At 49.5% G+C, this 21509-nt stretch overlaps 1 non-coding gene across 1 annotated transcript; it reads left to right on the forward strand.

The window, feature by feature from the left end:
* The first annotated feature begins 20993 nt into the window (after positions 1 to 20993).
* Positions 20994 to 21066, forward strand: TRNAG-UCC (transfer RNA glycine (anticodon UCC)). The gene has a single exon. It is a non-coding gene; the product is annotated as a tRNA-Gly (tRNA).
* Positions 21067 to 21509: the final 443 nt, after the last annotated feature.

The following is a 21509-nucleotide window of genomic DNA, read 5'->3' on the forward strand; positions in this document are numbered from 1 at the left end:
CAGAGAAGCACTGAGATAGGAGGTCAGAGGCATCACCATCCCCTGCTGCCTGCAGGCTCTGCGACTCCTCTCAAGCTTTCTTTAGATGTTAGCTTAGAACAAGGGCTTTCAAGTCTGGATCCTGATTCTGAATCTGCCAGTTGGCACCTGAGTAAAGTAGGTAGGTTTCCTAGCCTCCTAGCTAACTCATCTGTAAAATGGGGACAAAAAATTTCTACCTTATTGGGCTGTTGTGAGGATCAAAAATAATAACTAGAAAATGTTTAGCTCATGCTTAACAACAGAGGGAATAATCATTTCCCACAGGGCTCCAATGAGGGCTGCAGAGCCCAGAACAGGCCTCTCCCTTGCTGAGACTCCAAAGCAGACTGGCCCCACAATTGTAGAGGAGACAGGACGCCTGGAGCCCTGAGAAGGAGAAGACAGCCCTACCAGGAGAAACCCCAGGAATATCCCTAAGTAGGAGGTGGTGTTCATCTTGGGCTAAGGGCCTGGAGCATCCAGCTCAGTTCTCATACTTGGAAGAAATTTTGGATCCACTTTCTTCTAGAAAACCAAGAAAATATGGAATTCTTTCAAGATACTTCCTATTTGATTATCTGAAAGAGAATATGGGGAAATGGATGGAGGAGGATGAAGGACACCTTTCTGAATGAGAGTAACTCCTATAGAGAATTTTTGTCCACTAGCAGGCCATGGGATGAGCAAGACTGATGTGAAGTGACCTTTTGTGAGGCACCAGCTGCTGCTGCTGCTGCTAAGTTGCTTCAGTCGTGTCCGACTTTGTGCGACCCCATAGACAGCAGCCCACCAGGCTCCCCCGTCCCCGGTATTCTCCAGGCAAGAACACTGGAGTGGGTTGCCATTTCCTTCTCCAATGCATGAAAGTGAAAAGTGAAAGGAAGTCACTCAGAAATGTCCGATTCTTAGCAACCCCATGGACTGCAGCCTTCTAGGCTCCTCCATCTATGGGATTTTCCAGGCAAGAGTACCGGAGTGGGGTGCCATTGCCTTCTCCATCGAGGCACCAGAGAAAGGTATAAACCTCAAGGAGTCGGACTTCCCTGGTGGCGCAGAGGATAAGAACCCACCTGCTAATGCAGGGGACACAGGTTCGACCCCTGGTCCGGGAAGATCCCACAGGCGGCAGAGAAACTCCGCCCAAGCACCACAGCCACTGAGCCCGAGCTCTAGAGCTTGCAAGTCCCAGGGCTGAGCCCATGCGCTGCAGCTACTGAAGCCCATGTGCCTAGAGCCTGGGCTCCCCAACAAGAGAAGCCTCCTGCGTGTGGCAACAAAGATCCAGTGCAACCAGAAACATTAATAAACTATTTCTAAAAAACACATCAAGGAGCCAGGGGGAGTCCAGGAAGCTAGAGAAAGGAGTGCAGATTATCTGCTTGGCCAAAAGATGTGGGAAGGGTAAGGACTGAGGAGCCCCTTACTGTGAGGGTTCGATCCCTGGGTTGGGAAGATCCCCTGGAAGGAGGGACTAACAACCCACTCGAGTATTCTCGCCTGGAGAATCACATGGACAAAGGAGCCTGGAGCACTACATTCCATAGGGTCACAAAGAGTCAGACACAGCTGAAGGGACTTAGCAGGCGCGCACACACACCCGACTCCACAGCCCTCACTCTGAACCACGAAGGTGGGTGTTCCCTCTTCCTCTACAAAACAAAGACAATAATACCTTCCTCATGGGCTGTTCTACATTCTAGACCATTCACAGAAGCTTCCATAATGGCCAATGTGACTGTTCCTCGGGCCAGTTTCTTGCCAGTCTCCTAGGACACTAATGGCTGAGCAGTCATTTGGTTAATGAGGTATTAATATTCCTATTCTGATAAGAATGTGCCAACCCTGTACCTCCTCGCATCTTATGAACCCTTGTTCTTCACTGAATTTATTTCTGTGTATATGCAATTACAACTGTCAATAAAGATCAACATTCTCTTTGAAAAATGAGGAAAATGAAAAGCTGACTTTTACATTCAGAAACAAGAGGATGCAAATGGTATTTTCCAGAGGTTACGTGAATTATCCCATAACTCCAAGGTGAGCTGGCTTTTTCCAGCAAGAGGAAACCACTTTAGCGGGTGGCGGGCAGCATCACTTCTCAAAGAAATGACACGGTGCTCTGCGCTGGTGCAGAGATGCTCACATCCTCCAAAGGTTTCCTGGCAGACCCTGGTTCCTCCAACTTTGCCCAGAGGCCTGACGCTGCACAGAACCTTCCCAGACGATCTACCTCTAGCTACGCCAGGTAGAAGATGAAGGCTGCACAGTTCCTGGGCAACTCATAGATCAGGCCAAGATCTTCCTGTACCCCAAGAACCCAAAGAGCTGCAATCAAACAGACCTGGTTTCAAATTCTGGCCTTTGATTTATAACTTTGGGAAATTTATTCAAATCCTCTGAGGATTCCATCTTCCATGGAGATGGCAACTTTGTTGAGAAGTCTAGGGACCCAAATGAGGTGACTTATGGAATGAAGCAGGGCAAAGGCTAATAGAGTTTTGCTAAGAGAATGCACTGGTCATACCAAACACTCTCTTCCAACAACACAAGAGAAGACTCTACACATGAACATCACCAGATGGTCAACACCGAAATCAGATTGATTATATTCTTTGCAGCCAAAGATGGAGAAGGTCTATTCAGTCAACAAAAACAAGACCGGGAGCTGACTGTGGCTCAGATTATGAACTCCTTATTGCCAAATTCAGACTTAAATTGAAGAAAGTAGGAAAAACCACTAGACCATTCAGGTATGACCTAAATCAAATCCCTTATGATTATACAGTGGAAGTGAGAAATAGATTTAAGGGACTAGATTTGATAGATAGAGTGCCTGATGAACTATGGACTGAGGTTCGTGACATTATACAGGAGACAGACATTAAGACCATCCCCATGGAAAAGAAATGCAAAAAACCAAATGGCTGTCTGGGGAGGCCTTACAAATATCTGTGAAAAGAAGAGAAGTGAAAAGCAAAGGAGAAAAGGAAAGATATAAGCATCTGAATGCAGAGTTCCAAAGAATAGCAAGAAGAGATAAGAAAGCCTTCTTTGGAGATCAATGCAAAGAAATAGAGGAAAACAACAGAATGGGAAAGACTAGAGATCTCTTTAAGAAAATTAGAGATACCAAGGGAATATTTCATGCAAAGATGGGCTCGATAAAGGACAGAAATGGTATGGACCTAACAGAAGCAGAAGATATTAAGAAGAGGTGGCAGGAATATACAGAAGAACTGTACAAAAAAGATCTTCACAACCAATATAATCACAATGATGTGATCACTGACCTAGAGCCAGACGTCCTGGAGTGTGAAGTCAAGTGGGCCTTAGAAAGCATCACTACAAACAAAGCTAGTGGAGGTGATGGAATTCCAGTGGAGCTATTTTAAATCCTGAAAGATGATGCTGTGAAAGTGATGCACTCAATATGCCAGCAAATATGGAAAACTCAGCAGTGGCCACAGGACTGGAAAAGGTCAGTTTTCATTCCAATCCCAAAGAAAGGCAATGCCAAAGAATGCTCAAACTACCGCACAAGTGCACTCATCTCACACACTAGTAAAGTAATGCTCAAAATTCTCCAAGCCAGGCTTCAGCAATACATGAACCATGAACTTCCAGATGTTCAAGCTGGTTTTAGAAAAGGCAGAGGAACCAGAGATCAAATTGCCAACATCTGCTGGATCATCGAAAAAGCAAGAGAGTTCCAGAAAAATATCTATTTCTGCTTTATTGACTATGCCAAAGCCTTTGACTGTGTGGATCACAATAAAGTGTGGAAAATTCTGAAAGAGATGGGAATACCAGACCACCTGACCTGCCTCTTGAGAAACCTATATGCACGTCAGAAAGCAACAGTTAGAACTGGACATGGAACAACAGACTGGTTCCAAATAGGAAAAGGAGTACGTCAAGGCTGTATATTGTCACCTTGCTTATTTAACTTCTATGCAGAGTACATCATGAGAAATGCTGGGCTGGAAGAAGCACAAGCTGGAATCAAGATTGCCAGGAGAAATATCAATAACCTCAGATATGCAGATGATACCACCCTTATGGCAGAAAGTGAAGAGGAACTAAAAAGCCTCTTGATGAAAGTGAAAGAGGAGAGTGAAAAAGTTGGCTTAAAGCTCAACATTCAGAAAACGAAGATCATGGCATGGGGGAGATGGGGAAACAGTGGAAACAGTGTCAGACCTTTTTTTGGGCTCCAAAATCACTGCAGATGGTGACTGCAGCCATGAAATTAAAAGACGCTTACTCCTTGGAAGAAAAGTTATGACCAACCTAGATAGCATATTCAAAAGCAGAGACATTACTTTGCCAACAAAGTTCCGTCTAGTCAAGGCTATGGTTTTTCCAGTGATCATGTATGGATGTGAGAGTTGGACTGTGAAGAAAGCTGAGCGCCGAAGAATTGATGCTTTTGAACTGTGGTGTTGGAGAAGACTCTTGAGGGTCCATGGACTGTAAGGAGATCCAACCAGTCCATCCTAAAGGAGATCAGTCCTGGGTGTTCATTGGAAGGAATGATGCTGAAGCTGAAACTCCAGTACTTTGGCCACCTCATGTGAAGAGTTGACTCATTGGAAAAGACTCTGATGCTGGGAGGGATTGGGGGCAGGAGGAGAAGGGGACGACAGAGGATGAGATGGCTGGATGGCATCATCGACTCGATGGGCGTGAGTCTCAGTGAACTCCGGGAGTTGGTGATGGACAGGGAGGCCTGGCGTGCTGCGATTCATGGGGTCACAAAGAGTCGGACACGACTGAGCAACGGTACTGAACTGAACTGAATGGATACAAAGTTTAGGCAAATGGCAGAACTCCAAGACTGACAGGTCTCATTACAGCCACAGAAGCTTCTCCCTTAAGAACTCCTGTTGTTGTTGTCCAGTCAGTAAGTTGTGTCCAACTCTTTATGCCCCATGGACTAGAGCATGCCAGGCTTCCCTGTCCTTCGCTGTCTCCTGGAGTTTGCTCACACTCATGTCCACTGAGTCAAGGATGCTATCTAACCATCTCATCCTGTCGTCCCCTTCTCCTCCTGCCCTCAATCTTTCCCAGCATCAGGGTCTTTTCCAAAGAGTCAGTTCTTTGCATCAGGTGGCCAAAGTATTGGAGCTTCAGCTTCAGCATCAGTCCTTCCAATGAACACCCAGCACTGATCTCCTTTAGGATGGACTGGTTGGATCTCCTTGCAGTCCAAGGGACTCTCAAGAGTCTTCTCCAACACCACAGTTCAAAAGCATCAATTCTTTGGTGCTCAGCTTTCGTTATGGTCTAACTTTCAGATTCATACATGACTTCTGGAAAAACCATAGCTTCGACTGGAAGGATCTTTGTCAACAATGTTTGCTATCTAGGTTTGTCATTGGAGAAGGCAATGGCAAGCCACTCCAGTACTCTTGCCTAGAAAATCCCATGGATGGAGGAACCTGGTAGGCTGCAGTCCATGGGGTCGCTATGAGTCAGACACGACTGAGCAACTTCACTTTCACTTTTCACTTTCACACAATGGAGAAGGCAATGGCAACCCACTCCAGTGTTCTTGCCTGGAGAATCCCAGGGACGGCAGAGCCTGGTGGGCTGCCGTCTATGGGGTCACACAGAGTCGGACACGACTGAAGTGACTTAGCAGCAGGTTTTTCATAGCTTTCCTCCCAAGGAGCAACCATCTTTTAATTTCAAGGGAGCAGTCATCATCTGCAGTGATTTCAGGGCCCAAGAAAATAAAATCTGTCATTTCTTCCATTTTTTTCCCCTTCTATTTGTGATGACGTGATGGGACCCTATGCCCCAATCTTCGTTTTTTTGTATGCTGAGTTTTAAGCCAACTTTTTCACTCTCTTCTTCAAGAGGCTCTTTAGATCCTCTTAACTTTCTGCCATTAGAATGGTATCATCTGCATATCTGAGGTTGTTGATATTTCTCCTGGAAATCTTGATTCCAGCTTGTGATTCATCCAGTCCAGCATTTTGCATGATATTCTCTGCATAGTAAATAAACAGAGTGACAATAACACCTTTGCCAATTTTCAACCAGTCAGTTGTTCCTTGTAAGGTCCTAATTGTCCCTTCTTGACCCACATATAGATTTCTCAGGAGATAGATAAGGTGGTCTGGTATTCCCATCTCTTTAAGAATTCTCCACAGTTTGTTGTGATCCACACAGTCAAAGGCTTTTGTGAAGTCAATGAAGCAGAAGTAGGTGTTTTTCTGGAATTCCCTTGCTTTCTCTATGATCCAACAGATGTTGGCAATTTGATCTCTGGTTCCTCTGCCTTTTCTAAACCCAGCTTGTACATCAGGAAGGCCTCAGTTCATGTACTGCTGAAGCCTAGCTTGAAGGATTTTGAGCCTAACCTTACTAATATGCAACATAAGTGCAACTGTATGATAGTTTGAACATTCTTTGGCATTGCCTTTCTTTGGGATTGGAATGAAAACTGACCTGTTCCAGTCCTGTGGCCACTGCTGAGTTTTCCAAATTTGCTGGCATATTGAGTGCATCACTTTCACAGCATCATCTTTCAGGATTTGAAATAGCTCAACTGGAATTCCATCACCTCCACTAGCTTTGTTCGTAGTGATGCTTCCTAAGGCCCACTTGACTTCACACTCCAGGATGTCTGGCTGTAGGTGAGTGACCACACCATCATGGTTATCTGGGTCATTAAGACCTTTTTGTATAGTTCTTCTATCCCCTGGAGGGGGGCATGGCGACTCACTCCAGCATTCTTGCCTAGAGAATCCCCATGGACAGAGGACCCTGACGGGCTACAGTTCATAAGATCACAAGGAGTTGGACACGACTGAGCAACTAAAGCACATCTGTGTATTCTTGCCACCCATTCTTAAATCTTTCTGCTTCTATTAGGTCCTTACCGTTTCTGTCCTTTATTGCGCCCATCCTTGCATGAAATCTTCCCTTAGTATCTCCAATTTTCTTGAAGAGATCTCTAGTCTTTCCCATTCTATTGTCTTCCTCTACTTCATTGCACTGTTCATTTAAGAAGGCCTTCTTATCTCTCCTTGCTGTTCTCTGAACTCTGCATTCAGTTGGGTTTAGCCTTCCCTTTAGCACTTCCCCAAATACGTTGGGCCAACAGCACCACCTGGTGGTCAGACCTAAGATCCGGCAAACCTGGCCTTCCTTTTAGGACTTTCTCAACGTGGGCAGAGATGTGCTCACATCGCCAAAAAAAAAAAAAATTATTTGCCTTCCAAAAAGGGAGCTAATTGAAAGAGACCTATAGTCAGGAAAGGACCATATCTATTTATAATTCTTCCCTGATGGAATAAAAAATGGGCATAGTCAAGAAGGTGGACATTGGGTTCTGCCCACCTTATAAGACAAGCAAGACATTGCACTTCACTGAGCCTCTGTACCTTCATCTATATAACAAAAACAATAGGTACAAAAAATGAAATTAATAAAGGTCCAGGTGATTGGCATCTAGTACACACTCAAGGCAATTCCCCTAAAGCTGTGTAGTCTTCGGACTACTGGGATATGTTTTTCCAAGAAGAAACAGCCAAGCCCTCTCCTGGGCCAGGTTGAGTTGCCTCTACTTGCTTTGTTAACCTCTCCTCCTCCAGGGGACACTACCTCAAAGGCTGATCTGCTTGAGAAGCACCCGCCAGAAGCTGGGGTTCTTAGAGACTGGAGAAGGAAGACCATTCATTCATTCACTCATATAACAGAAGGGCAGAGCAGTGGGGGCTTCCCTGGTGGCTCAGTGGTAAAGAATCTGCCTGCTAATACAGGAGACGCAGGAGACACGGGTTCAGTCCCAGGGTCCTGGAGAAGGAAATGGCAACCCACTCCACTATTCTTTCCTGGGAAATTCCATGGACAGAGGAGCCTGGCAGGCTACAGCCCACCGTGCTGCAAAGAGTCAGACACAACTGAATGATTAAGCCCACATGCATGCACACACTGAGCACTAGAGAGCCAAAGATGATTTTGACATGACTTCTGACTCCGAGCTCGCTTACTAACTGGGGAGACGGAAGAACAAGGAAATACTTAGGTGCAATGGATACTGTAATAGAGGTATGTGCTGTTTAGGAAGGTAACACAGAGGAGGAGGTATCTCGCCTGAGAAGATTTGGATAGATTTATCAGTTACCCACCAACTGTTGGGTAAGAAGCACACAGTGAGGACTTAGGGATACAAGGATGGATAAATCTCAACCCAGGCCCCAAAGAGGTTGTGATGGACAGGCGTGGGTGAAGGACACAGAGAGGCCATGCATGCGGTTTGGGACTACAGGCTGTGGGTCCAGGGAACTTGAAATGAAGGGACAACCTGAGCCTTAAAGGTGGGACAGAGCAGGATCAGCTGGTGGCATCTCCACACCCATCCACTGCGTCCCCTGAGCTGCTTCCCCTGCTTTGGGATTCAGGAAATGCACATATCATGTTTGATTTGATGCCATTTTTAAAGTTTGCTTATCCTCCACTCTGGTCCCTTCTCCAAAGGTCCCAAGTAGGTGAGGACTGAACCACATCACCCAGAACATCCCAGGAAAGCCCCCTCCCCACTCACCCTGCATTGGTACTGAGGGTCCTCTCCAAGGCCAGCTGCCCAGCAGCAGCCTGGCCTACCTTCCCTGGCATCTTGAAGCCTTGGGTCTCTTCCAGCCACCAAGTCGCCTGAGGTTCCAGGGTCCCTCTGACCTACTAACTGCTGGAGGCTGGATGGGAGGTACCAGAGATACTATAGGACACAGGGGGACTGCCCTCAGGTTCCAAGCTCCCCTGCACTCCCATCCCGAGCAGTGAGCAGAACCCACTGCCCAGGCACCCCCATTTCCCGAGTGCCTGCCGTGTCTGCTCCCCTACAGCAGGGGCATAGCAGGGCAGGGACAAGCTTGGGACCTGAGTGCTCACTGAAGTTCTGCCACCTTCTAGCTGGGAGGTTTTGGACAGGTTACTTAGATTCTCTGGGCCATGATTTCTTCACTGATAAAGTGGAGAACAGTACCTACCTCGGTGGGGCTATACAAAGTTCTTAGAGATGGCCTGACACATAGTAAGAGCTGTCAGCGCTTATTCAACAACTGTGTGCCAAGCTCAGGCTGGGTGCCAGGGATGGAGCCGCAGCCGTGGACCAAGCGGACCAGGTCCTGGCCTCACTGTGTGTATGGTCGGCTGCAGGAGATGGACTGTTAACACTCAGGGTGCACACAAATGATTATACCAACTGTGACAAGCGCTCTGCAGAAAATGGATAGTATGAATAGAGAGAAGAGAAGAAATCAGAGGAGGCACTGGAATGAGTTGGGGGAGGGGGGCGGGGTGGCATTTCAGCCAAGACCAAAAGGATGTGCAGGAATGAGGTGATGAGCTGAGAACAGCGAGCCAAGGCTCCCAAGGAGCCAAGAACGCTGTGCCCTCGGGAACTGGAAGGACTTGCACGGGGTAGCTGCAGAGCAGTGAACACAAGGGCGAGGCCCCTAGCCGAGGCTCAGAACAAGCAGATGCCAGCACCTTCGGGCCTCACGGGCCAGACAAGAGCCTGGCCCTTGTGCTCCGTCAGAGCCAAGCCACTGAGGTGCTTTGGGTGTGGGTGTACGGTTCAGACGCTATCCAGTTGACATTTTCAAAAGATCACTCTGCTGATAACATTAAGAGGAGAATTGAGGACACCAGAAAGGAAGTGATTATAAACAGGGAAGGGGCGGGGGCCGGTGTGGGGGCCTCAGGACTTGTGATCAACAGGAGCTGGTGATGGAATGGATGTGGGAGGTGGGGGAGAGGAAGGGGCAAGATGCCATTTAACCGCGATTGGGAGACACTTAGGCAGGAACAGACCTTAGGCAGAAGAGTCCTCTTTGGAGACGTCAGTTTCTCATGGGGATCTGGAATGCCAAAGAAATGGAGATTCAGGAGCTACACGTTAGGGAGTGAGACGATAGAGCGGCTGTGTCAAGTGGTGAGGATGGATACACCACTCGGAGAGAGAGTGAGAGGAAGCACAGATGGGGGCTCGGGGCAGGGACCCCAGCACTCAGAAGGCAAGTAGAGGAACAAGAGCTCGCCAAGGAGATTGGGAAGGAACCGCCCCAGAGGGAGGAGGAAAACCAGCAGAAACCACTGTTTCAGAAAGGAAGATGTGACCCACAGAGTCCATAGCTACTTCAGGGCTGCTGCTAAGTCACTTCAGTCGTGTCCGACTCTGTGCAACCCCATAGACGGCAGCCCACCAGGCTCCCCCGTCCCTGGGATTCTCCAGGTAAGAACATTGGAGTGGGTTGCCATTTCCTTCTCCAATGCGTGAAAGTGAAAAGTGAAAGTGAAGTCGCTCAGTCGTGTCCGGCTCTTCGCGACCCCATGGACTGCAGCCCACCAGGCTCCTCCGTCCATGGGATTTTCCAAGCAAGAGTACTGGAGTGAGGTGCCATTGCCTTCTCCGACTTCAGGGCTAAGGAAGATGAAGACAGAAAGAAGCCACCGTGGACGGCCTTGCGTCGGCCGTTGGTGACCTCGGCGAGGACAGCCTCACGGAGCAGCGGGGAGGCGGCTGCCTTACTGGGCCAGGCGCACGCAGGAGGAGCGTGTGCGGTCAGTGCTGCTTATCGGCTTCACTCTGGCGGGTGGGGCGCGGAGCGAAAGTAGGAGCAGAAAGGGTGGTGGAGTCAAGGGATAGTTTTGGATCCCTTTAAAAGGTTGGAAAAATTGAGCAGCTGTGACAGGGCTGACTGGGATGATCCAACAGGGAGGGCCAAACGGCAACAGGTCGAGAGAGGCAACAAAGATGGAGAGAGGCGTTGAGAGGCGAAAGAGGGCCGCGGTGCAGAGCGGGGGCGGGGCTGTAAAGGGAATCGGAAGGGAGTTAGCACGCAGCGCTGTGCGAGAGCTATTCAATCCGTCCGCATTCAATCCTCAACCAAGTCCTGGGATGTCAGTTTTATTTCCCCCACTACAGTCATCAAGGGGCTTCCCAGCTGGCGCTACTAGTGAAGGGCCCGCCTGCTAATGCAGGTAGATGTACCAGACACGGGTTTGATCCCTGGGTTGGAAAGATCCCCTGGGGAAGGAAATGGTAACCTGCTCTAGTGTTCTTGTCTGGAGAATCCCATGGACAGAGGAGCCTGATGGGCTATGATCCATAGGGTCATAAAGAGTCGGACACGACTGAGTGACTTAGCACAGGCATGGTAGTGAGGGGGATGAAGCCTAGGAAAGTTGAGTCACTTGACCCAGCATTCTGTTCTCGAGCTGCCAAGCCAGATTCAAATCCTAATTTGTCCAACTGAAAGGCTGTTCTCTTCAGCCATCGCCCTGAAAAGCTCACAAAACAACCCTCATCACAGAGAGAGTGCTCATTAATAGCTGAGGTGTCGGTTCTAAGCATAAGTTAACCACCAATCCAGCTTTGCTGATTTGAATCTCTTAGTAGCAGCAGAGCATGGAGTCCTAGGGAGTCGAAGGGGTTGATAAAGAGGGGGAGACTTAGAAGGGAGTAGGTAGAAGAGTTCCCTGGTGGTACAGAGGTTAGGACTCTATACTTCCCCTGCAGAGGTCACAGGTTCAACCCCTGGTTGGGGAACCAAGATCCGCATGCTTCACGGAGTGGTCCCCCAGTCTCCACCAAAAAGAGAGAGAGAGAGTAGGTAAAGATAAGATGAAATTGGGGTGGAAGGGCAGGTAAGAAAGGAAGAGAAGGAAAGATCAGTATAGACTCAGGGGGATGCAGAGTCCCACACATGGTTCTTGGGGTTCTCCAGTTCATTCCTACTATGTCACTGACTGTGTCCCCACATCTTTGGTCCAGACACCACACACTGGAATGTGGATGAACTGGAGCTCTTCTGGATTCTTGATTTACTGGATGTCATGACTTGGGGATCCCCATCAAAGAGGTTGAGGCTCTAAATTCTGGACCAAGCCCTGCTCCATCACTTCCTAGCTGTATAGTTGTCAACAAGTCACTTTACCTCTAAGACTGTGAAATATTTATTGATGCGCTTTCCTCTGGTATTTCCTGTTTCTAGGTCCCTTGTCCCCTGAGGCAACTGAACTCTGCAGCATCTATTTCTTCAGGGAAGGAAAGCTACCCTGGAAGCCAAGAAAAAGCTTTCTGAGTTTCAAAAATGGACCCTAGGGGCCTCAGGACACAGCAATTACATGATAAATCAGAACTAGGTTGCTTGATCTAAGATTAATTAAAAGACCCCTCATATAAAGAAGTAATGGTATGCACCTCACACTGGTCAGAATAGTCATCATTAAAAAGTCTACAAATAACAAATGCTGGAGAGGCTGTGGAGAAAAGGGAACCCTCCTACAGTGTTGGTAGAAATGTAAGTTGGTACAGTCACCAGGGGAAACAGTATGGAGGTTCCTCTGAAAACTAAGAATAGAGTTGCCATATGAGGCAGCAACCCCACTCCTGGGTATATATCTGGGCAGAACTATAATTCTGAAAGATCCATGCATCTTCACAATAGCCAAGATGTGGAAGCAACCTAAATGTCCATCAACAGATGAATGGCTGAATAATGTGTGATATATATGTGTGTGTGTGTGTGAGTGTGTGTATGTGTATACTACTCAGCCATAACAGAATGAAATAATGCCATTGGAAGCAACATGCATGCACCTACAGATTATCACACTGAGTGAAGCAAGTCAAAAAGAGAAAGACAAATGCCATAGGATATCACTTACATGTGGAACCTAAAATGCGGCACACGTGAAACTGTCTATGAAACACAAACAGACTCACAGACGTAGAGGACAGACCTGTTGTTCCCGAGGAGCGGAGGGGTGGACTGGGAATCTGGTGTTAGTAGATGCAAAGTATTACACAGAGAACGGACTGACAACAAGCCCCTACTATACAGCACAGGGAACCATATTCAATCTCCTGGGATAAATCATAATGGAAAAGAATACAAAAAAGAATATATATATATATAACTGAGTCACTTTTCTGGAGAGCAGAAATTAATACAAAGGTGTAAATCAACTACAATAAAAAAGAAAAGAAAAAAGTAAGTAATGGCATGGCAAGACAGGCTAGCTGTTTACCAAGCCCATCCCCCTTGCAGGTAGGTTACACCTGCCAGACACCTCTGCAGGTAAGCACAGCCAGGTAACCGAGTCCTAGCACACAGAGTGCTATCAGCTGTGGCGCAGGGCACTTCCAGGCCTGGCCCAGAACACCTTCCAAGCTCAGTTCTCGGATGCTCCTGCTCTGTCCCCGGCCTAAGGCCAACACACCAGCAACTCTGGGAGCCACGTGCTGAGGATGCATAGGCTACGGATGGAAGGGGACCGGAGAGCCACCTACTGATGAAAGACATCCATTTCAGGTTTCATGATGAATAAACTCCAGAGTTTAAACTATTATACAGTCATGCGATTGGCATCTAACGCTGCCCCGTTACTACAAGTGTGGAAGAAGCTAATGACGAACGAGCTTGGTTGTGCTGCAGAGATGGGGAAACAACCAGCTCCTTCTATCCAGGCTTGTGGGATCGGGGGCAAGAGGGGGCCTGGGCCTCGATTTTTAGATGGAGCCATGGAGAGGTGGTGGCAAACCCACAGGGGAGCGGCTGTGTGGCGTGTCCAGAAAAGGGGGATCCAATAGAACCTCGCTGGGTTGGAACTAAACAGAGTGCATGGGAGCAAAGGACTATTCCTTGTGTAGCCAAGAGAGGCCCAGAAGTTAGCCAAGAGGCAGCTAGAGCGCTTGCAGTTAAGAATAAGAAGTGGCAGACACAGCGGTGACCTCAATGACCAGAACAAGGGACATCTCAGTGGAGACCTGCAAAGACTAGTCTGCCCCTGGAACTCAGACAGAAACTCAAGAGAAGTGCCGCAGGGCAGGGCAAGGCCCACAGGGAATGGAATCTACCAATGAATCCACCAAATTGTGTCCTTCCAACATAAGGGAGCTTGAAATAGAAATTTAAGTTGAATATTTGCACATCTGAGTTTGTGGACTGAGATTCTCACTTGCTGCTTCTCCATTAACGGGGCTGAAAACCCTCTTCTGCCTTCCTCATAGACCAAAGAGAAGCAAAATCTAATAGCATTCCTCATAGAGAACTGTCCACCACCCTGAAGTGTAACTTATCACTGTACTCATCTTTGTCTTCATGGTTAGTTTCAGCCAAAGTTGATGGGGAAAGATCCCCAAGCATCCGGGAGCTTTACAGAATGAAGGTCATGCTCTTTCAGCAGCCCCAGGGAGTGTCCCCTCCATCAACAAGGTCCAAATTGCCAACCCTCTGGGTCCCCAACACACAGGCCCTAATCCTGAAGCAATGACTCCTCCTCTGTCCACCACCCTCCTCTCCTCCTTCAAGCACAAGGAGTCCTGTTTCCTAGAGGCCCATCGGGGGCGGACCGGCTGACTGCGCAGCAGATGACAAGTGAGGGGGGGGGCTTTTGACGAAGGGACGGAGCTCAGGAATGCTGAAGGATGTCACCACCTCACCCAGGTGAGAGCTCAGCCCACACTACCTGGAGCCCAGGCCCTCCCTGCATCTCCCCACAGTCACTTACATCCTCTACCATGTTCAGCCTTTCACGGAGACATTGCCTGATGGACACAAACATTATTTCCCATCCAGAATAACAGCTAATAATAATGAGCGTATTTAGATGGCACTCACCAGGTGGCAGACCCTGCACTAAAAATGTTGCTACCCTATTTTGTGTCCCTTTCACAAAAAAATTATTTTCATTTCAAAGATGAAGCGCTTAAGACTCAGAGAGACTCAGTAAACTACCCTAGGTCACACAGTTTGAATGTGACAAAAAGTCAGAATTCAAATCTGAGAGCATGTGACTTCAGAGGCCAAGCACTCACCCAGCAAGCTACTCAGCGTCCTGCCTTCTGTTTATGACATTTTTTGTGCATGTGCTAAGTCAGTTCAGCTGTATCCAACTCTTAGTGACCCCATGGACTGTGGCTCGCCAGGCTCCTCTGTTCACAGGATTCTCCAGACAAGAACATTGGAGTGGGTTGCCATGCCCTCTTCCAGGGGATCTTCCCAACCCAGGGATCAAATCCGAGTCTCTTACGTCTCCTGCATTGGGAGGTGGGTTCCTTACCACTAGCCCCACTTGGGAAGCCCTGTGACATCATAGGCATCTGTGTTCTACATGTGTGGGGAAGCTAATACGTTGAAACAGAAAATCTGTCATTATAAGTGATCACAGGCCATCTTCACTTCGTTGCTTGCTGTTGTGGTTTAGTTGCTAAGTCATGTCTGACGTCTCCTGCACTGGCAGGCGATTCTTTACCCCTGAGCCCCCAGGGAAGCCCCATTTGGCTTAGTACCGTCTTAACTGAACTCCAATATCAAAACTGTGTCCTCACCTTTGCAAATCTCGGGGGTCAGGAAACTGTGCGTTATCCTCATTGCCATTATCAGTGTATCAGACTGCAACAATGCCGTGGAACAAAACTCCCCAAGCTCAGGGCATTTGTTTCCATCACTCTCAGCTCTATGAGTTGGTCAGGGCAGCTCTGTGTCAGGCTGTAGCTCAGCTATGCTTGGCTCCAGGCTCAGGGATGAGTGCAAGCCTGTCTACACGTCCACAGCTTTTCTTGGGTCAGCAGCTACTGGGGCATGCTTTTTCTCATGGCAGATCCTAGGAGCACAAGAGATCAAGCTGCATAAGCACATGAGAAACCTCTGACTTTAGTATCTCACGTCCGATGGCCAAGGTGACATCGGCATGGGGAGGAAGTGACCTTCACCCACAATAGGAGGGCGTTACAAAGGCACATGGCAAAGGGGATAGACAACCACCTTCGGGCTGAAATTCAAGACCCAGAGCCCGGTGGCCACAGTCAGCATCCACATCACCCTGACCAGCAGGCGTGTGCTTGGTTAAAGGATCAGGCTGACAGAGAGCAGCCCTGATCTGGAGCCCTGCATGGGGCGCGTCAGCCCAGCAGATTGCTGGTGACCTCTTCCCTGCCGCCCCTTCCTACCTCCCAGGGGCATCTTTGCTTCTCCTTGCACGCCTCCAGGCACCCGCCTTTCAACTCCCCCTGTTTCCCTGGCCCTGACTTTTGCAAAGCCAGTCAGGTCCTTGGCAAAATCCAACTGAGCCAAGATACAGCTGAAGCAGAAATCAGAATTCACTCTAATAAATAAAACCCCTCAACTTTGAGCCACTTCCTGACTCAAACCTGACAACTCCCCCAAGCACACAGGGCTGGGAATGTTATCCAGGTTCCCACTGCACAGAGGAGGAACCCAAGGCCAGAGAAGTTACGCTGTTTGCTGAAAGGTCTCCTGGTAGCAGCCTGGCCAGAACTTGAACCCAGGTCTCCTCTCCCTGGGCCCTGGTAACGGGAGGGAGGGAAAGTCATCAAGTGCAAAGTCTTGAAAACAACCCAGCCTTGGGAAAGTCAGACTCGGTTGGAAAAAACGTCTGGGGGAAAGGTGTGTCCCACCCAGATCGCCTGCACACACTTCCCTCCGGAAGCCTGGTCTGCACGGCCATGCACACAGCCCAGCCTGCAGCAGCCGTGCGTGTGGACGTGGCCACAGACGTCCAGGCCACAAGAATTCGGTGTCCTTCTGCGTGCCTTCAGGAGAGCCGATTTCCATCTTAATTCTAGGAACTCTATGAGTGTATTCATGCCCGCCCCCGAGCACCGAGCAGACATGGTTTTCTCTGTCTCCAGGGAGTTTTCAGCCAGCCACTGACACCCCCCAACCCCTCCCCCCAACCCCTCCCCCCAGCATCCCTCCCCCCACCATCCCTCCCCCCTGGCTGGAAGATAATCTCCTGATTGGTTTTTCAAATGGGATGAGAAATGTAAACAAAGTCCTCTCTGCGGTCTTTTCAGCTGCAAAGTGGCGTTGCTACGTTTTGGAGATGATAGTAAAAGAAGGACATTTTTTTTTTCTTTCAGTTAATGAATTGGCTGACATTATGATGTCAGAAGCACTGGAGCCAAAGGTGTTTTGCTAAAGGGAGTCTCCCCACAGCCCCCCCTCCAGACGACACAGCGCCCCTGGAGTCCATAGCACTTGGGACTGTTCACGCTGTTTACACACCCGGCTCCCCTGACTGCCTCTTTGTGGGAACTTGTTTACATGAATTTATTTTGGGAAAATTCCATTAGACGGGACCAGGATTTCTTCACAAATCATTGCCTCTCACTTGTCTCTTGATCAGATCTGGGCAGGCCACTCTCTTCGGAGCCCTGACTCCCTGAGCTTCTATTCGTGGGTGGGAGGGCTGGGGGACGGGGAAGAGGAGGCTGGGGAGGGGACATAAAAGATAACGAAGTGGTCTGCAGGGATGGGCTTAGGAAAGAGAGGTCTGTCTGGCAGGATCCGAAGCAACAGGGGGGTCCCCACTGGCTTGGGGCCTGCAGACACACAAAGACAGGTTTTCAGAGAGCAGACACACACGGACTCACCCACCTCAGCACCCTGTGCTAAGACGCTAGAACACACAGACAAACGCATGACGCTTCGTGACTTCAGGAAGCCCAGGATCTGAAAGAAGAAGGAGCGCCAGGAAGAAACAGGGCAATGGAGTTGGGGTCTTGGGTCCTTGTCCCACCCGGCCCTCAGTCAGCCACTGAGCACGTCGATCCCTCTGTGAAGTCATGCTTGCTACTCTGTTGAAGAAGAATTCCAAGTACCAGACGCACCCACTCTGTTTCCATTGGTTTGACCTTACGTTGGCTCACAACGTAGACAGGCCACATAGCTGCCTCCTCAGTGCCAGAGTAACCCTTCCTTGTTCCCTGAGGAAAGACTTACCGGGTCCCTACTAGATGCAAGGCCTCAGGGATTCGGAGATGCTGAGATACCGTCTTTGCTCTGCAGAAGCTCAGCCTGGGCCCTCGTGGAGAGGGGAAGGGAATGGGGACCCCAGAGAAGCCACCAAGTGGACATGTGCCCTCGGGTAAGGGAAGCTGGCTGCAGTTCCTGGTATCCTCCAAGGAGGGTTGGAAGGAAGAGGGCAGTTCTGGTAGTAACTCAGCACCACTTGTGGGTGAAGGCACCCTAAACCACCATCTGCCCAGCAACCAGACAGACTTCTGACCTTGAAGACCGGTGAAGCTCATGGTCACAAAGCTCACAAAACCACCTTGGGCAGGTCTGCCTCCCATGGGCTTCCTCATCTCTAAGAGGAAGAGGCTGCACTGAGGAGTTCTGCAGCTGTGCTAGCCACGGAAAAATCTGGAAACAAAACCTCAAGCAGTACTAATGGCTCATACTTACTGAGCACTCACGACATACCAGGTACAGTTCTAAGTGTTCGACATGAAAGAGTTCACTCAGTTCTCACAGTACCCCGATAAGCTGGGTACTAGAACAGCAACCCACTCCAGTGTTCTCGCCTGGAGAATCCCAGGGATGGTGGAGCCTGGTGGGCTGCCGTCTGGGGGGTCGCACAGAGTCGGGCACGACTGAAGCGACTTCACAGCAGCAGCAGAGAAAGCAAATCTACAAAATATGAAGGGATTTGCTTGAAGATCCAACATATGAACCACGTGTGTACACGAAGGTTCGGCGCATTTTGTGGACGGTAGGGTAGGTGTCCCTGGTCCCTGCAGACCCTACTGTAGGGTCAGGGTCAGAAATAAAAAGACTCCTTTGCTGGGACTTCCCTGGCTCTCCAGTATTTAAGAATCTGCCTTGTAATGCATGGGATGCGGGTTCGAGCCTTGGTCAGTCGGGGAACTAAGATCCCACATGACACAGGGCAACTCAGTGCGTGCACTGCAACTGAGCTCACGCCACGACGAGCCAGAAGCCCACCAGCCACAGTTAAAAGACCGCTCCTGCTACAGAGGATCCCAAGGGCCACAACTGAGACCTTATGCAGCCCCAAATAAGTTTTCGGTTTTTTTTTTTAAAGACTCTCCTTTGCAGATGCTGACCCATCCTGCTCTAGGACCTTAAAAGCCGCCAGCAGGGTCCTATGAGTGGAGAGGCATCAGGGCAGGGTAGAGGAAGCCTTCATTTCAGAGTCAAGAGCTCAGCTCATGGCCCAGCTCTGTCGCTCGCTGACTCAGCAAGTTACTTGAGCAAATTCCTTAAACTTTCCAGACCTTGCTTCCCTCACAAGGGTTGCATGAACACTAAATGAAAACATGGATTCAAAGCACCCACAACAGCATCTGTAGTAGATAGTAAAAAAAAAAAAAAAAAAAAAAGAGCAACTCTTGTTCTTATCCAGATGGGCGCAAGGGGCAGCAAGGGGAATGCAAGACGGGTACCGTGGTGGGCTAATCCTTGAGCCCCAGCCTGGCTATGTTTCAGGGATGGAGACCATCTGAGGGCTGACCTTAGTGGATTTTCCATTCTCCCACCACTCTCAGCACATTCCCACGCATACTGCAAGGGCTACTGGATGAATGAGAATGACTTAGTGAATGGATGGGTGAAAGACGGATGCACGGATGGATAGATGTTCCAGAATGGTCGGTTCTCTATAAAAAGCTCCACCACGCCCGAGTACATGTCTTCTTTCAACACCTCAGGGAACACGCCAGCCCTTGCCACCTCTCTACACTTCCAAAGCCTGTGGCTCACCTTGCCAGGTATCTCCCTGTGGCTTCTCTGCTCAGCCCCCTCCACAGTAACGCATTGTTGTTCTATCTGGTAGTTTTCAACCCTGGCCTTGCCTCGGAACAGCATCTTTCGGAGCCACCCTCGGCAGCCCGGGGGCCAACCCCATCCCAGCTCTCAGTTATCCCCTCCACAACCCCGGTCTGTGCACAGAGCTTTCAGGTTCTTGGGGAGGAGGTAATATGCAGGCATTCATTCCCTGGAGCCCCAGTCCCTGGAGACCTGGGCTGGAACAGTGGCTCCTGTGTATCTGGGCATTCCATGGCCTGGCTCCAGCCATGCACTGAGGTTGTTTCATGCACAGCCTTAAGCTCTGTGCTCTGCCCACTGAGGGACTGGGAGCAGGCCCAGCCTGAGGCTCTGTCGCCCTCCCTTGGCAGTGGCGAAAGGTGAAGAAAGAGCTCAACCTCCAGCAGAGTACCTGGAGCCACAGCCCACTCGTCCTCCTGGGGGCCCGTAACAGCCCTCCAGCTGTAATCAATCCAGGAGCAGCTGGCTTCCCAAGGCCAGGGTTGCCAGCCTAGCACACGGATGCACCACCAACACCATCACAGCTCCTGCCCTCACCATCACAGCTCCTGCCCTCACCATCACAGCTCCTGCCCTCACCATCACCAGGCCCAGAAAATTACCCAGTACTTGGAGCATCTTGCCCTTCCCCTTGCAGGTGCAGTGGTACCGAGAAAACCTCCGGTCCAGGTTCTAGGGGATCATGCGTGTCCCCTTCCTAGTTTCATACCTCGTGGAGAAGGTGGAAAGCTTGGCATGACTCCTCTCCCAAGCTGCGGGAGGAGACGAGGCCGTCTTGAGGCTGCGGGGTGTCAACCAACTTCTGTGTTCTTTTTACATCCAAAGCCTCAATTTCAGGAAGGAATGGCCCACATTTCAGCAGGGTTCCTGGTGGTAGGGTGCTAATTGGCAACTCCAGGTTCAGTAGGAGGGGACCAGCTCTCCACCGGCCTGAGAGTCAAGTCATTCGGACCAATGCTGAGCTGGCTGGGGAGGGCAGTTTGGGAGCAGCCGGGTCTCCCCACAGAGCGGGTGGGGAGCACGTCCAGAGGCTGGTGGGGTCTGTCATGTGTGGCTCACTTCACCCTTCAGACACTGGCGTCTCTTGCCCAGAGCTTCACCCAGGGAACCCATGAGCCCTCACAATACGGCCTCCTCATGCAAACCACCTCTGGCTACTGGTTCCAGAAAAAAAAAATGCACTTTATGGGGCAGATTGTAGCTGCCCTGTCCTGGAATCATGTCCATCAAGTGTGGCCTGGAGCCCATCTCTGGGATAAGCACAGCAGGCCCTTTCTCCTGCAAAGACATCAATACCACACCCTCCTCCTTCCTGGCAAGACCCTCCTCACCCATCTTAGAGAAGAACAAGGAGGGACTTCCCTGATGGTCCAGTGGTTAGGATTCTGCACTTCCACTGCAGGGGGTACAGGTTCGATCCCCAGTCAGGGAACTAAGATCCTGCAAGTGTCACGGAGCAGCCTTAAAAAAAAAAAAAAAGGAAGAGGGAGGCATCCTGAAAGATGCATCAGGTACCTGAACAAGCCAGGCTAAAGGTTAGTTCCCAAAGAGACTGTTAGCTACTCAGGTCACCAGACAATTAAAACTTAAGGGGTGTTTTCCCTTTCCACCTTTCTGAAGAAGAGAAAGCTGCTAAGGAAAACAAAATCCACTACAGAGAATTGCCTCTGAAACTCTAATCTCACTGCGTCTGCGATTACAGTGTGAGGAAATTTATACCCCAGTGAAAACATACAAACAGCCACCCCTGAGGGTGGATGGGAGGGTTGGAGTCTTGGAGAAAGTGCTCGGGAAATAACTGCAATAACCATTTTCATTCGAATGAAGTTTATAATTCCCGTGCTTCAAACATCATACACATTAAAAGAGACTTTC

Source organism: Bos indicus, chromosome 19 (assembly GCF_029378745.1).
Source record: "Bos indicus isolate NIAB-ARS_2022 breed Sahiwal x Tharparkar chromosome 19, NIAB-ARS_B.indTharparkar_mat_pri_1.0, whole genome shotgun sequence".
Taxonomy (NCBI): domain Eukaryota; kingdom Metazoa; phylum Chordata; class Mammalia; order Artiodactyla; family Bovidae; genus Bos; species Bos indicus.